Source organism: Pongo abelii, chromosome 21 (assembly GCF_028885655.2).
Source record: "Pongo abelii isolate AG06213 chromosome 21, NHGRI_mPonAbe1-v2.0_pri, whole genome shotgun sequence".
Lineage (NCBI taxonomy): Eukaryota > Metazoa > Chordata > Mammalia > Primates > Hominidae > Pongo > Pongo abelii.
Genome location: NC_072006.2, coordinates 42,610,975 through 42,626,640, shown reverse-complemented (window position 1 = coordinate 42,626,640; position 15,666 = coordinate 42,610,975). Strand labels below are relative to the sequence as shown.

The 15,666-nt window shown below is 49.0% G+C and overlaps 1 long non-coding RNA gene and 3 other non-coding genes across 4 annotated transcripts; all 4 read right to left on the bottom strand.

Moving 5' to 3' along the window:
• Nucleotides 1-1,609: 1,609 nt before the first annotated feature.
• On the bottom strand, nt 1,610-3,814 carry LOC100444701 (uncharacterized). Its single transcript, XR_008516928.2, has 3 exons — nt 3,742-3,814; nt 2,084-2,269; nt 1,610-1,998 (listed from the first exon to the last, which is right to left on the bottom strand). It is a non-coding gene; the product is annotated as an uncharacterized LOC100444701 (long non-coding RNA).
• On the bottom strand, nt 2,958-3,091 carry LOC112130387 (small nucleolar RNA SNORA71). The gene has a single exon (XR_002912659.1). It is a non-coding gene; the product is annotated as a small nucleolar RNA SNORA71 (small nucleolar RNA).
• A 441-nt stretch (nt 3,815-4,255) lies between the features above and the next one.
• Nucleotides 4,256-4,387, bottom strand: LOC112130389 (small nucleolar RNA SNORA71). Its single transcript, XR_002912661.1, has one exon. It is a non-coding gene; the product is annotated as a small nucleolar RNA SNORA71 (small nucleolar RNA).
• A 5,949-nt stretch (nt 4,388-10,336) lies between these two features.
• On the bottom strand, nt 10,337-10,469 carry LOC112130391 (small nucleolar RNA SNORA71). The gene has a single exon (XR_002912663.2). It is a non-coding gene; the product is annotated as a small nucleolar RNA SNORA71 (small nucleolar RNA).
• Nucleotides 10,470-15,666: the final 5,197 nt, after the last annotated feature.

Below are 15,666 nucleotides of genomic sequence, written 5' to 3'. Positions count from 1 at the left end.
TCAGTACTCCATCACTGTTGCCTCCTATAGAACAAACTAAAAAGGGCGTAAGGGACTGCCAGGTTGCAGGATTGAGGTAGTGGGTCAAGAAGAGCATGAGAGAGAGAGAAAGAGAACGAGAGATTAAAGGAGAAGGGAGTGGAGTGTAGACACTTGTCCTATTAGCTGACAGGAACCTGCTTAGCAATGAGGGGTCAGTTTGCTAAGGAAAGACAGGTCTACCAATTAAAGGCACCAACCAGTGTAAAACTTCACTAAAAATAGTGGACTCAGAAAAGGGAAGAACTTTGGCCCCCTTTCTTTGGTGGGGGAAATGTGGTCATTTCTCACTAAAGGACAAAGGCCACAGTTGGATAAAACTGGCCAGAGAGGGGTTGCAGCAGGTGAGGGGATCTTCAAGAGAGCAAACCAGAGGTGTCAGGTGATTCTTGGGTAGGAATAAGGAGGGGGGCAATGCAGAAATAAGGCCCTCACCAGAGATGGCTAGCAGAGCGGACACTTCAGCCAAGAATGTCTCCTGCTGGCAGAGGTCATCAGAGATGCCTGACAGCCTGGCTTCCCTCAACCCTAGTCACAGTTCTTTCTTTCTTTTTTCTGTTGAGACAGAGTCTCACTCTGTTGCCTAGGCTAGAGTGTAGTGGCATAATCTTGGCTCACTGCAACCTCCACCTCCCGGGTTCAAATGATTCTCCTGTGTCAGCCTCCTGAGTAGCTGGGAATATAGGTGCCTGCCACCATGCCTAATTTTTGTATTTTTAGTAGAGATGGGGTTTCACCATGTTGGCCAGGCTGGTCTCGAACTCCTGACCTCAAGTGATTCACCCGCCTCAGCCTCCCAAAGTCCTGGGATTATAGGCGTGAGCCACCATGCCCAGCTTAGTCACAGTGATTTCTATTTCAACTGAAGGAATGGGACCAACTGACTCCCAACTTTCTACCATGGCCTTTGGGAGCATTCTTGTGTGTGAAATTTACCTGAAAAATGAGGACAGAGCAACATATGGAGGTGGTGACACACATACAATGCACACATAAGCACATCACTGCGATCACTCCTACCAAAGAGAATCCCCAAAGACCAAATCTATCTCATGGTAACAGAAGCCCCAGCAGCTGGCACTGCCTGCCACACCCCCAGAGCTCTCCAAGGGCAGCTGTTCCTCATACACTCCACTCTCTCCTCTGCTCAAAACCAACTCCTACATTCACCTGCAATCCACCACCTGAGCTCAGGACACTCTTGCATTCCTCAAGGACTCCAGCCCCTGCCTCCATCCCTAAGTCATCCCGTCATAGTCTTCTCTCCCAAAGCCTTGGCTCAAATGTTTCCCCCACCAACTTAATCCTAACAGTTCCCCTTCTCTCCTAAGCCTGAACACCCCCCAACCCCTAGATGCACTTGGGATTATTGTTCAACCCCAGTCCAAATCCCACGTTCCATCTCACATTCCCTAGGTCAAGCCTTGGGTATGTGTCAAGGGGAAAGTGTTAATGAATGAGAACCAGAAGACCTGCCCTTGTGACCCAGTCTCTACACCCAGTCTTGCTGGCACACGGAGATACTGATAAAAAAAACCAAACACACAAAAATGAAAGAACAAGCAGCAGGGCATGTTTCAAGATTTATTGAGTGGGTCAGAGGACAATGGTCCATAGCACAGAAAAAGTCAACAGGAACAAATTCTTGGTTTTCAGAAGTCACACCAGAAGGAGGTGGGAGGACACGAAGGATGGCCACTGGATGGCCTGGCCTAGATGGAAGAAAACCAGTCTTCCTGGGCCATGGCACTCTGTGGCACTGGCAGGGCAGAGCCAGCTGAAGGGTCTTCAACTCTGGATCCCAAGTCCCCAGAGCCACAGGGCTTTTCCTCTGCCCACCCACGCTGAGGGAAAAGTCGATTAATGTTGTGCTGAGACAATAGGGGCAAGAAGGTCCAGCCATGCATCACAGGGTGACATCACTCATCACTCTTGGTCTGTGATCAACCCCCAAACAATCTAAAAGAGAAGACAAATGAAGCCAGCGGCTTCGAATTTCCACCTCGGAAACACAGGCCGACTTAACCTCTTGGCATTCGCTTACCATGAGGAGGCCCCTCCAGGGGAGGTGGAATCCCAGGTCATTGTCCTGAGAGGCTCAGTGCTTGCACCTCTTGGGGTTTCCTCTAACAGTCTCCAGACCCAAGGCGGCATCCCTGGAGTGAGGAGGGGCCACAGAGCAGAAGGCTGCAAGTACTTGGTCTCCAGTGTTCTGTTGTCTTTCTTCAAGCTGATGTCAATGGGAATGCCCCCAGTTAATCAATCGGGTATGAGTTGCCAGTTTCTTTCATACCAAACTCATCTCAAAAAGGAATCTCAATGCTCCCGAAGAATATCAAAATAAAAACTTAAGAGTCTAGCAAAACTGTCTTAAGAGTCTTGACAGGCAACCGAGCAGATGTGCAACTGGCAGAAAGACAGCTCAAGAGACCTCTCAGGGCCCCTCCCATAGATGTCCCACCTCGCCATGCTGGGAGCCAAGGACCACCCCAGCAGCCATCCCTCCATGCTTTCATTACTTGCCTACACATCTGTCTCCCTGGTGGGACTAGACACTCTTGCTCATCCCAGCCTCAAAGACCTTCTCATGTTGCTACCCCTCCCTGGAATACCTTTCTACTGCCCATCACATCCCACTCCTTGAAAGACCTGCCCAGGCCCACCACCTCCAAAAGGCTGCTTCTCTTTGAAAATCTTAAGGCAGTGACTGTATGCCACCCAACATCACACTTATTCATTAAAAATAATTCACACAGGCTTTTTCCACCATCTAGTACCCAAACCTTGACACTGAGAGAGACTGCTCTCTGATAACAGGAAGCTAAGCTGAAAAAAGTCACACTAAAGTGTCTCCCATCACTCACTCACACAGCATCCTGCAATGCTCCTGAGACCAGAAGGTGCTGGCAGGAGAGGAGTGTGTGAAAGCGCCAGCATTTGAAAGGGACAGATGTGAACCCTCCAAACACGGGAAACGGCTTTCAGCAATTCCTCTCCCTGCATTATCGATGACCAGAGCACAGGAAGCCCATGATCATTTTTGAATGCAGGTATATACAAGGGCAGAGAGAGATCTATGAAGAGAAACAGATGCCAGCAGCCTATGGACTAGGTCCAGTCCAGGAAAACAATCCAGCCCAGCACAGGACCCCGAAAGTGGCCCTGCTTTCCTGTAAAAACCACATAGAACTTCCTTGCCAGGAGGAATCACAGAGAAGTCACATGGGGCAAAAACAATGGGACAATATTGGCTGGTAATGATAGGAATCATGTGGTCTCAGGTACCACAAAAGTCACCTCTATCAGAACATTATTTTCCAAATGAAGAAAATTAGGTTCTGAATCAGTCCTTGACTGGGATAGTGGCAGAAGGGGATTCAAAGCCAGGGGACCAGAGTCTCTGAAGCCTAGGTCCACTCATTTTCCATTATAACATCCTGCTGCCCAGGGAGAAAGGGCAGAGACCTCTTATTACCAAAGTGGGACTCTGGAGGTTTCCCCCCAGCAGCAAGCCCTGAAGGCACATGAAAGGCCAGAGGTTATCTGGGTTGGCTGGGTGGACAGCGGATCTGGGGACCCACAGTGCCATTCTCATCTCACCTCTCAGCTCCCCTACACCAACCCCAAAGCCCCTGGGAACATGTACAGAACTGTACTAGATACAAGGAACCAACATTCCAGACAATGAGCTAGAGATCTTACCTCAAGGACACTGAGGTCTAGCATGTTATCGACATGACAACTCCCATGCCTCTGCACACAGTGGACTATCTGCAACAGATAAGATGCCATGAATGAGCACCCAGCTTGCCCCTGCTCACAGCAAGGATGGCAGGCAACAGGAAAGGGCTTAGCACAGTAGTTACCAGACAGTAAACATTCCTAGGCAAACACACTATTTCCTCATAAAAGAGAAAATAGTTAACTCTACAGAAGAAGACAGTGGATGGTCTATGGCAGGGTGAGGGTGGCCAACACTGATCAATGTGCAGTTAATCAGCAAAAGACTGAAAGGAGATCAAAACCAGGTTTACAGCAGTGTGCCACGGCTGAGTGGCGGTGACTCTGCTGGTCATCAAGGGGAATTTAAGCAACACACATAGCCTGGTTCCCAACAGCAGGGAGCAGGAAGTGAAAGCTCTAATCATGACATAACACACACGGCAGCCCCCATCCCCTGGAGGCCCCAGGTGTGTGCAGCTTTGAGAAGCAGGAGTGTAGGAAAGCTCCTGGGACAGGAAGGTGAAGATGTGGATCCTCCAAACACAGCAACCTTTCCCGCATTTCCTCTGCCTGCACTACCAATGACCAGGACATGGGCAGCCCGTGATCACTTACGAATGCAGGCGCAGAAAAGAACAGAGGGGATCCAGGAACAGAGGCCAAAGTGAGCTGCTTGGAGATTGCCAAAGCGCCAAGCCCAAAGGACCTGAGCGCTATCCACTTAATGCAGTACAAACATCTCATCTGCCCCCATCAAGAAAGTCACAGAAGACCAATTTTTGGTTTAAAAAAAAAAAAAGGCTTAAATTGTTCATTCATCCCACAAATATTGAATATCTACTAGCCAGACATCATAGGTTCAAAAGCAAGAAAAACGTGCAAGATCTCCCCACTTACAGAGCTTTCGCAGTTTCCCTACATTACAGAAAGTCAAGCTCAGGAGAATGAAAGAACTTAGCCAGGCTCTCCTCTGCACTCGGCTTTGCCATACAGTTCTCGGAATTCATGACTATGCCCTCCGCTGGGGTCCCCCAGAAGCGAATCTGAAGGGTCCCCCAAGGTGCTCATGACCAGCACCACTTACCCAGGGACATCCTCACACCGCGGACAGTGGGAGCCCCTCAGGGAGTGCGGATCAGGGTGCTGCAGGAAAAATGGGGCGCTGGCTGGTGCGAAACTAGCAAAGCCATCCAAGGGAGAGCTGTCATCTGTCTCCAGGAGAGCCGCACAGCCCACGAGGCCTAGGCAGGGAAAAGCGTAGGGAAGGGGCTTAGTACAAGGTCCTGGCAAAGGAGTCTGGAATTCACCCCTCTGGGGCCCTGGGAGTGTCCTCCATTTAAACCTCAGCCAATTGGTCTGTAAAATGGAGGTTTTACAGCTACTTTTTCAAGGTTATTGAGGAGAAAATGAGTTCACGGTTCCAAGGACGTGGCACAATAACCGACACTTTGTAGGCAACCGAAAAGCAGCTTTGGGGGCTTCCAAAGTCAGGAGTCGGAAATCGGGGTCGGGGGAGTGAAAGTCGCGAGGTCTCTAGCCCCCCTCAGCCCGCGTGCAAGGCCCCGGGCGCAGCGTTGCCGAGCCGTTTCTCAAGAGGCACTAAGCCTCCCCGCAGAGAGGCTGTGCGAACCTGGGGGGTTCTGACGTCCGCATGGGGTCGGCTTAGCCCAGCGAAGGCCGAGGGCGCGGCTCACCCGCCAGTCTCTTTCCCGAGGACACGCGAAACCCGAGGGGCCCACCCCGGCGGAGGGGACGGACTACCGCACCAGCGGCTGGGCCTGACGTCCAGCCGGCTCTTCCCACTCCCCTCGGGGCCTCAGTTGCCCCTTTTGTCGGGGAGGAGGTACACAGCACCGGCCTTGGGAGGCCACCGGGGGTTCTTGGGAAGACCATTCCTCGGGCGCTGCCCCTCATTGACTCATCCGGAGCGCCAGGATGGATGGCGGCGGGTACAGGGATAACCGTGCGGAGGAAGCTGAGGTGCAGGCCGCAGGCCGTAACCACAAGACGCTCTCTCCAGTGCTCAGCGCCCGCGGAAATACGGCTGGGGGCGCGGCTGCAGTCTAGAGCGGCGCTTCCGCCGGGCCCCTACCTGCGCAGACGTGCCTGCAGCGCCCCCTGGCAGGACGGAGCTGCAATTCTATCCCTCCACTAACGCCCTTTATCCAAGCGTTCATCTAAAGGAGCGTCCCTTCATGAGTTCACTCACCCACCCATTTACCCAGAAAATATTTGTGAAACATCAGCTTCCATTTGAGGACACAGTGAGAAGACAGCCATCAGTCTATAAACCAGAAAGTGGGTCCTCACCACTTCCTAGTTTACCAAATCTACTGGTGCCTTTGATCTTGGACTTTTAGCCTCCAGAACTATGAGAAATAAATTTCTGTTGTTTATAAACCACCCAGTTGATGATGGCACTTTGTTATGGCAGCCCAGACAGGGGTCGGCTGGCAAATAGGTCAGCTTGGACCATGGCCAGCTTAGTGTCCACACACCCTCCTCTCCAAGCAAAGAAACAGAAAAAAATCCACTTCAAACATGCATCCCTTCTAGCATCGGCAAGAGTGTGTCTGCAGTCTTGTTTTGTTTTTGACGTCAGCAGACAAATAAAGAGTCAGTCATGGAGAATAGACTGTTCTTTTAATGCTGTAACAAAGGCTGTCACAACACACTTATTTCAAGAGCTCAACATACTGCCCTGTTTGCTGGAATCACGTACTACGTAGGCCAGTGTCCCACATGAGAAAGTGAACGTGGATAAGCAAAATGCCCACAAGGCTGTATGCAACCGCCAAACCCTCAGTGGAATTTCTTAATAACTGGCCATTTAGGACAAGTTAAGGAAAAGATTTGGGCTTTTAGATAGAATGTGTTGGTGATAGAAACCTAACTTACGCTTTAAAAATAAAATATATTATTGGAAAACTTATATAATCAAGCGAAGGGAAGGGCAGAGGTCAAGCTGGGCCCCCAAGACAACGAACACCAGAACTGGAGTTCCATCCCTGTCCTGCAACTCTGCCTCTCTCTCTGGGTGGACTTCTGACTTCATACTCGCTCTGGTTTTTTGCTTATAGTGAGGGACATATGCCACGTTTACCCAGGGGAACATCTCCATCCTGCTTCCACTGAGGGTAGGCAGGACTGCCACATACAGTTGTGCAGGTCGTGTACTGCACAACTCATGGGAGCACCATACACATCATATCCTATGGTTGAGAAGCAGAGATGTCAGGGATGCTTGGGCAATCTAATGACACGGAAAACACTTGACTTAAAAGAAAGAAGATGTTTTCCCTAGCATGTTCTTCTCTGGTGTAGCAGAGTCACCCTATGTCATACCATCTAATCCTTAAATGATGGTCCTTCTAATAAAGGCCCTTGAAAATATCTCTGAAGGGCAACACTTTTGAGGAATTTTTTCTCCACGCTACTTGAATCAAGCAGAAGACTTTAATTAAACCTGTGACAGTGAAACCTGTGCACGGTCATTAGAAAAAAAAGTTTGCAAGCAGTAGCGGGGCTTTCTGAGAAATGCTGTCCTGAATTCCACAAACTTTTTTTTTTTTTTGAGACAGAGTCTTGCTCTGTCACCCAGGCTGGAGTGCAGTGGCGTGATCTCAGCTCACGGCAACCTCTGCCTCCCGGGTTCAATGGATTCTCCTGCCTCAGCCTCCTGAGTAGCTGGGATTACAGGCGCACATCACCACAGCCTGACTAATTTTTGTATTTTTAGTAGATTGCACCATATTGGCCAGGCTGGTCTCGAACTCTCAACCTCAGGTGATCTGCCTGACCTCGGCCTCCCACATGCTGGGATTATAGGTGTGAGCCACGGCGCCCGGCCTGATTTTTACAACCTTTGACACTCAAGCTCTCAATTCTCAAAATTACCTTTCGGGCCAAGGATAGGCACTTCCACCCTTTCTGGAGCTCTGGGAGGAGTCACCCATCTCTGAGGTCCCTCATCTAATTTGTCTTGAGTGTGGGTTAGGACTTGTTGAGGCTGCACACCCCTCAGGGTGTCTGTGCTTTGCTTGTTCATGGGATGCTTGGCTGAGTCCCCACTCCTTCCTGAGTAAGCTCACCCGGCAGGCCCTATCCGGCATGGCAGTGTGTATGGTAGGGGTTGGAGGGTGGGCTGCAACAGAGGTAAAGGAAGGAGGAGCAGGTGTCAGGGAGCCTGCAGGTGGTTGCATCCAGCTGTCACCATTGATAAAGATACAACTGATTTCCATCTGCCCAACTCTCGTGTCCACCTCTCCCCAGTGGTGGCGTCAGAAGGCATTCACAAGGCAGAAGCACTACTCCTGCCCTTCAAGGGCACTGGGGCCAAGACTTTCCAACTGAAGTCTGCCAATTTTTTTTTTTTTTTTTTTTGAAACAGGGTCTTGCTCTGTCATCCAGCTTTCAGTGCAGTGGTGCAATTATGGCTCACTGCAGCCTCGACCTCCCAGGCTCAAGCGATCCTCCTGTCTCAGCCTCCTGAGTAGCTGGGACTACAGGCGCATGCCACCACCAGGCCCCGCTAATTAAAAAAAAAAATTTGTAGAGATGAGGTCATACTATGTTGTCCAGGCTGGTCTTCAACTCCTGGTCTCAAACGATCCTCTTGCCTTGGTCTCATATTCAGTCCATAACATCCTCCAAGGGTTTTTGAGATGTTGCTCCACAACACCGACTTACATTTCCTATTGATGTACTTTCATGTTGGGATTACAGGCGTGAGCCACCAGGCCTGGCCCTATGCCCATTTTCTTGTTATTTCATTAATTTATTTGTTTTGTTTTGTTTTTTGAGTCAAAGTCTTGCTCTGTCGCCCAGGCTGGAGTGCAGTGGTGTGATCTCAGCTCACAGCAACCTCTGTCTCCCAAGTTCAAGCAATTCTCCTGCTTCAGCCTCCTGATTAGCTGGGATTATGGGCACACGCCACCACATCCAGCTAATTTTTGTATTTTTAGTAGAGACCGGGTTTCACCATGTTGGCCAGACTGGTCTTGAACTCCTAACCTCAAATGATCCACCTGCCTCAGCCTCCCAAAGTGCTGAGATTGTAGGTGTGAGCCACCGTGCCTGGCCCTAATTTTATTTTATTTGAATCAGTTAAGTTGTCCTGCTTTTTTCTTTTTTTTTCTTTTTCTTCTTCTTCTTTCTTTGTTTCTTTCTTTCTTTCTTTTTTTTTTTTTTTTTTTGAGATGGAGTCTTGCTCTGTTGCCCAGGCTAGAGTTCAATGGCACGCTCACTGCAATCTCCACCTCCTGGGTTCAAGTGATTCTCCTGCCTCAGCCTCCCGAGTAGCTAGGATGACAGGTGCCCACCACCATGCCTGGCTAATTTTTGTATTTTTAGTAGAGATGGGGTTTCACCATGTTGGCCAGTCTGGTCTCGAACTCCTGACCTCAAGTGATCCACCTGCCTCGGCCTCCCAAAGTGCTGGGATTACAGGCATGAGCCACCACGCCCAGCCTTTTTTCATTTTTTTAAGCCCTCGGAGCCAAGAGCAGACTGGGACACAAGTAATTTTTCTTACATTTCAGAATTAAGTGAGCCCTCTCCTGTTGCCACAATGAGCATTTCCCTTTCTTCTTTTGCATCAACATTTAAAGATCATCTATTGCAGGCCATGCAATGAGATGGGGGGATACTGCCCCCTCCGGTTCCTAACTTATCCACATACCAGCACAGGTGTCCACTCCCCATCCCTTCCTCCTCTTCAGCTTCAGAGTCTTCCTCTTTCTCCCCCTGACCCTTAAGAGCCTTCCCATTGCAAATTTAAGGGACTCCTATTTGAGTACTTCAAAAATCCACCAAGAGCCAGACGCACTGGTGTGCACCTGTAGTCCCAGCTACCGGGGAGGCTGAGGCAGAAGGATCCCCCGAGGCCAGAGAAGCATAGCAAGACCTCATCTCCAAAAAAGAAAAACTCACCAAGGTCCAAGCACGATGACTCACACTTGCAGTCTTAGCACTTTGGGAGGTTGAGGTGGGAGGATCGTTTGAGCCCAGGAGTTGGAGACCAGCCTGGACAACATAGTGAGACCTCATCTTTACAAAAAAAAATTTCTTAATTAGCCAGGTATGGTGACATGTGCTTGTAGTCTCAGCTACTTGGGAGGCTGAGGCAGGAGGATCGCTTGAGCCCAGCAGGTTGAGGCTGCAGTGAGCTCTGATCGTGCCACTGCATTCCAGCCTGGGCAACAGAGCAAGACCATGTCTCAAAAAACAAAAACAAACAAACAGAAAACCACCAAAGCACACCACCTCCAAGAAGCCATCTTTCTTTAAATCCTATCATAATCACGATCTATACTCAATGTTGTATGTATTCATACACTCGGTTGTTAATTTCTGTACAATTCACCTGGCTGGTGAAATGTTACCTTTTCTGTGCAGGGCTCATGCTCTGTGAGCCTCAGCCATTCCTTGAGTAGTTAACCTTGTCCTGGGGAACAAATAGTCCCAGATATACACAGCCTAATTTTTGCCAAGAAGTCAAGCTGAGAAAGGCCAAACAAAATGACAGCCCACGATGCCCCGGAGGCTTGAGAGTGTTCACAGAAGAGAAGTCGAATGTGAGAAAAGCACTAGCATTTCCAAGGATAGAGATGGACCCTCCAAATACAGAAAATGCTTTGCACAGTTCACCTGCCTGTACTATCAATGACCAAGACACAGGCAGCTGATGATCACTTTCAAATGCAGACACAGAAAGAGAGCACAGCATGAGACAGCGCGGGAGGCAGATGCCAACGGCCAGCATGGGAAAGAGCAGCCCAGTGAGCACGGAGCCCAGCAACGGCCACCCTGTTCTCCAAACCCCGTAAAATTTCCCTGCTGGGGGATTAAAGGGAACACACTTCTGGTAAAAGAGAGGGAAAAATCTTGGCTTTGGAAAAGATCAGGATTGTAGTTATACGAACAATAACAACAACAATAGTAGAAATTCCTTTCCCTCACAGCTTTGTTTTTGGGATGAGTAAATTGAGGTTAAGATTAGGGCACAGAGTGGCCGGACGCGGTGGCTCAAGCCTGTAATCCCAGCACTTTGGGAGGCCGAGACGGGCAGGTCACGAGGTCAGGAGATCAAGACCATCCTGGCTAACACGGTGAAACCCCATCTGTACTAAAAATACAAAAACATTAGCCGGCCATGGTGGCGGGCACCTGTAGTCCCAGCTACTCAGGAGGCTGAGGCGGGAGAATGGTGTGAACCTGGGAGGCGGAGCTTGCAGTGAGCCGAGATCGTACCATTGCACTCCAGCCTGGGCGACAGAGCAAGACTCCGTCTCAAAAAAAAAAAAAAAAAAGTACAGGGCACAGAGCTAGGTTGTGGCAGAGGGGATTGGGACCCAAGCATCTCTGATGCTCCATCATTTTTATTTTATTTTATATTTTATTTTATTTTTAAATTTAATTTACTTTTATTGTTTATTTTACTTTATTTTTTGAGACAAAGTCTCGCTCTATTGCCCAGGCTGGAGTGAAGTGACACAATCTCGGCTTGCTGTAACCTCCGCTTCCTGGGTTCAAGCGATTCTCATGCCTCAGCTTCCCGAGTAGCTGGGATTACAGGCACCCACCAGTATGCTCGGCTAATTTTTTTCTTTTAGTAGAGATGGGATTTTACCATGTTTGTCAGGCTGGTCACAAACTCCTGACCTCAAGTGATCTGCCTGCCTTGGCCTCCCCCAATGCTGGGATTACAGGTGTGAGCCACCTCGCCCAGCCCATCTACCTGTTTTCTATCACAGCATGCTGCTGCCAAGCTCCATAGATGCCCCCATAGCACCCCCAGAGAGTGCTCATCACCCACATGGACTCCTGAAAGACGCAGTAACAGAGGAGCGTAAGAAGCCGAGGAGGAGAATGGACAGATACAACAAAATCTGCAGCACGGTGGTCACTCTTGGTGTGGAGATGGGTCTGGAACTCCCGCAGGCCTTGCATAGTCAGTTTCTGACTTCCCACCTAGACTTCGGGCACCAACTCCTTGGAAGACGCTGTCCAGCCAGCCATGATTCCATCTCCTCTGGCGAAGGGGCTCCAGGCACCGGGAATTTCTCAGCCACTATGAGGTCACAGACCTCCTGTGGTGGAACCTTGTCTTCCCAGCTACAGTCCAATCCTTTGCAACCAGTATGTTGAAAGCAGGACTCCTGATATGTCTGCTTAGACTTGCTAAGTGGGAATGTCTCTCTCCTGCCCCTAGAAAAATATCAGGCAAAAGCCTTAGAATTTCTCTGATCATTCTTAGGTAATAAAAAGTCTTACAATCACTAAAAATGGAAAAACACACTTTCCATTCAACAATTTTATTTTATTATTTTTTAATAATACACCAGTAGGGTCAGGCACAGTGGCTCACGCCTGTAATCCTAGCACTTTGGGAGGCCAAGGCGGGTGGATTACAAGGTCAGGAGTTTGAGACCAGCTGGCCGATATGGTGAAATCCCATCTCTACTAGAAATACAAAAAAATTAGCCGGGCATGGTGGCACACACCTGTAATCTCAGCTACTTGGGAGGCTGAGGCAGGAGAATTGCTTGAACCTGAGAGGCAGAGGTTGCAGTGAGCTGAGATCACACCACTGTACTCCAGCCTGGGTGACTAAGCCAGACTCAGTCTCAAAAAAAAAAAAAAAAAGTTAGGCATGGTGGCTCACACCTGTAATCCCAGCACTTTGGGAGGCCAAGGTGGGTGGATCACGAGGTCAGGAGTTTGAGACCAGCCTGACCAATATGGTGAAACCCCATCTCTACTAAAAATACAAAAATTAGCCAGGCATGGTGGCATGTGCCTGTAATCCCAGCTACTCGGGAGGCTGAGGCAGGAGAATCGCTTGAACCTGGGAGGTGGATGTTGCAGTAAGCCGAGATCACACCACTGCACTCAAGCCTGGGTGACAGAGCAAGACTCTGTCTCAAAAAAGAATAAAAAAACCCCACCAGGATTAGTTAAGGATCTGCTGAATCCATTCAACAAGTTTAAATGTTCAGTCTAACGCATTATTATGTTTTCAGTGATCTTTCATAGGTAAGACTTCTCTCCTCTCCACCAGCTGGGGCTAAGTACAGGATGGGCTGGGGTAGGGATGTGGGGCTTCTCTCTTCACGTATCCAGATATGTTTCTCTTCAACAGGAATTTTCTGTCCACTTACCCACTCTCAATATTTCCAGGATAAAAACAGGTGGAGTAAAGGGTAAAGAGAGGGGAGACATCTCTTGTCTGGTGCTTTTGTAAGAAGCCCGCACCCTCTCCAGGCTAGAGAGATGTTTAATCCTGATTATTTCTCTTGTGGCCTTCCCTACCAATCCCAGGCTTCTCAAAGGTTGATCTTGTGGCCTTTTTCATGGGCTCTTCAGAGAGACTCCTCCTGTTGCCTGTTGCATCCCTACTGATGTGTGCACAGACCCTCTTCTTGGAATCGCCTCACCCTAGCAGGCTCCCTCATGGATGGGACCTCCTGGGTACCAGGCAGACATTCATACCACAGATTCTACTCCTACAGAAGGAGACTATGAACCTTTGACTCAGGAGTGGGTTGGGCCCCAGTCAGCTGTGCTCCCCAACTTTGAGTGACAAATGTCAAGCTCCCTTGTGACCTGCTAAAGCGCTTCTTAATGAGTTAAGGTGAGATGCACGGGCTCCCTCCCTGTCTCTCCCTTTTGGGGGTAGGGGGTGAGACTCACAGCTCTTGCTTTTTCATAAGAAATATAATTCATCATTTGCCTTTTCATTTCTAATTCTGTACCATTAATACCCTCCAATTGGAAGAGAAGATTCAAGAGTCACAAGCAACCATGTTTCGGTTATCTCTTTCCTCAGTTCTGCATTTGGTTCAGCACCATCTTTGGAAGGCAGCTGCTATTTTATCACGGAACCTTCAAAAACTGCCAATACTCAAATCAATTTTTGCTTATCACAACAGCAATTTTATTGGATTTTTTATTCCTTCCTTCCTTCCTTTCTTGATGGAGTTTCACTCTTGTCAGTCAGGCTACAGTGCAACGGTGTGATCTCAGCTCACTGCAACCTCTGCCTCCCAGGGAGGATCAAGTGATTCTCGTGCCTCAACCTCCCGAGTAGCTGGGATTACAGGCACCCACCACCACGCCTGGCTAATTTTTGTATTTTTTAGTAGAGATGGGGTTTCACCATGTTGGCCAGGCTGGTCTCGAACTCCTGACCTTGTCATCTGTCAGCTGAAACTTCCTTTTTTGTTGTTGTTTTTTGAGACGGAGTCTCGCTCTCTCGCCCAGGCTGGAGTGCAGTGGCGTCATCTCGGCTCACTGTAAGCTCTGCCTCCCGGGTTCACACCATTCTCCTGCCTCAGCCTCCCGAGTAGCTGGGACTACAGGCGCCCACCACCACGCCTCACTAATTTAACATCCTCTTCCACTACCGTGGAACAAGCAGGAACCACTCCTCTTAGGTGTCCATCCTCCTATAGGCACTGGGGCTGCAGGAATGAAGCCACCAAGGTGCCCTCCTTAGTGTTATGAGAATAAGGAGTGCAAAAGAAAATCTGGAACTACAGAAAATCTGCAGTTCTGCTGGTTCCCAGCTTTCTGAGGGCACCTTGGCCTTAATTGCCAGCCCAGAAGATTCAGCCTGGTGAGGCCTCAATCTGAATATGCAGGAGGCCAAGCCCTTTCAGGCTCATAGGTGGGGCGGCGGAGGTGGGTGTGGGTTGTGGATGCACTCAGCCTACTGTTTGCTGCGTCTCTTCCAGCTCCAAAGGCCTGATGAGAGCCAGATTGCCTTATATCTGTGCTGGGGAGCACAGCAGCAACCAGCCACATGTGACTACAGAGCACTGGAAACATGGCCAGTCGGAATTGTAATGTGCCATAAATGTAAATCACACACCAGATTCCAAAGACCTCATACAAGAAAAAAAATAGTAAATAGCTCATGAATAATTATAAAATATTGATTACATGCTGACATGATAATATTTTGGTTATATTCAGTTAAATAAATTATTAAAATTAATTTTACTTTTACTTTTTATCTTTTTTTTTTTTTTGAGATGGAGTTTTGCTCTTGTTGCCCAGGCTGGAGTGCAATGGTGAGATCTCAGCTCAATGCAACCTCTGCCTCCCGGATTCAAGTGATTCTCCCGCCTCAGCCTCCCGAGTAGCTGGGATTACAGGCATGCGCCACCAAGCCCTGCTAATTTTGTATTTTTAGTAGAGGCGGGGTTTCTCCATGTTGGTTAGGCTGGTCTGGAACTCCCAGCCTCAGGTGATCCACCTGCCTCAGCCTCCCAAAGTGCTGCGATTACAGGCATGAGCCACCATGCCCGGCCTTGCATTATATTTCTATTGGACAATGCTATCTTTCTTCTTCTTTTTCTTTTTTGAGACAGGGTCTCGTTCTGTTAACCTGACTGGAGTGCAGTGGTGTGATCTCAGCTTACTGCAGCCTCAACCTCCCAGGCTCAAATGATTCTCCTGCCTCAGCCTCCTGAGTAGCTGGGACTACAGGACTGCTCCACCACACCGGGCTGACAATGCCACCTTAGACTTTTCAAACACAGCATATTTCCTCTGCTTCATAAAGAATCCCAGAGCCCTTACGGTGACAGAAGCCCTCAGCTTTCTCAGAAATACTACAATATAGCAACTACTAGGCCTTGGATATTTGTTCTGTGCTACAGTTTTGATATAAATCATTTCATTTAATTCTCACAGCAACGCTATGAGCAGGGAACTATGACTGCCTATTTTCCATAACTGGAAACTAAGGCGGGGTGGAGAAGTTAGGTCACTTAGCCAAAGTCACATGGAGAGTAACAGCAAGAGTGGGAGGCAGAAGAGGACACCAGGGCTGTGTGGCCACAAGTGGGCACACCTGACCCCCCTGCCCAGTGTCCTCTCAGCCACAGCATCTGTATT